The 987-nt window shown below is 65.7% G+C and overlaps 1 non-coding gene across 1 annotated transcript; it reads right to left on the bottom strand.

Moving 5' to 3' along the window:
- Positions 1 to 81: 81 nt before the first annotated feature.
- On the bottom strand, positions 82 to 154 carry TRNAC-GCA. The gene has a single exon. It is a non-coding gene; the product is annotated as a tRNA-Cys (tRNA).
- Between the last annotated feature and the right edge of the window lie 833 nt (positions 155 to 987).

Below are 987 nucleotides of genomic sequence, written 5' to 3'. Positions count from 1 at the left end.
ACATCCATGATGAGAGAGAATCCTGGATCGGCCGCCTCCTGCACGCCTCCTACTGGGGATCGAGCCCGCAACCCGGGCATGTGCCCTGACCGGGAATCGAACCCGGGACCCTTGGATCTGCAGGCTGACGCTCTACCCACTGAGCCACACAGGCTAGAGGCAGGCGTCTTTATTTGAGCGCTTAAAGAGGCTGTGTGCTCCCCAGATCAGCACTCCTGACACCCCCAGGGCTCCCACTCGACTAGAGAGAGAGAGAGAGAGAGAGAGGAGGCCCCGGGAAATGAGTGATATTCTCGTCCGTGTCCGCACTGGGCCTGGGACGCGACTGGATTCTCACCCGCCTGCTCGCTAACAGTGAGACAGTTTCGGGGTGCACCCTGTCCGGCACCCCCGCTTCCTGCAGCCGGGGTGCTGCCGAGAGCGGGTGGGGGCCTGTCCCCTGAGCGAGGCAGGCGGGTGCCTACAGCCCAGCAGTCACAGGTCCCGGCAGAGGCCGAAATGCTGTTCGTTTTCCCCGAAAATGGGGGTTCGGTCACGAGGTCGCTGCACCCCGACCGGCCAGGGGCCTCCCCCTCTCTCCTTCCCCCACCAAACCCTGCTGTGTCCCCACCTCCCCCAACCCCAGGGCCTGGGCGCCGTGTCCCCCTCTACCCGGGCCTGGGCCCGTGGCCAGAGCTGGTGGCCGGCTGGGACATGGCACCGTCTCCTCTCCTCCCGGGACGGGCTCAGCCCCCCTGGCCTCTGCTGGCCGACCTCCCTCCGCGTGTGAACTGTGACCCCTGACCCCCGTCGGTGTTGCTCGAACGTCTCGGTGACTAACGGTTGTTGTTCCGTCCGTGGTGCACGTGTGTCGCGAATGTAACGGCCTTTGGAAATGTCCTGCAGTAAAAGCCTCTTTGCTTGGAACCGTGACGGCCCGGCTGCCTCTGTCATCGATGGGTCCCTGGGCGCCTGGGCGGGGGCCTGGGAGGCGGGTGGGTCCGTAGG

This window comes from Myotis brandtii, unplaced genomic scaffold, assembly GCF_000412655.1.
Source record: "Myotis brandtii unplaced genomic scaffold, ASM41265v1 scaffold1166, whole genome shotgun sequence".
NCBI classification, from domain to species: Eukaryota; Metazoa; Chordata; class Mammalia; order Chiroptera; family Vespertilionidae; genus Myotis; species Myotis brandtii.
This window is presented reverse-complemented; position numbering and strand designations above follow the sequence as displayed.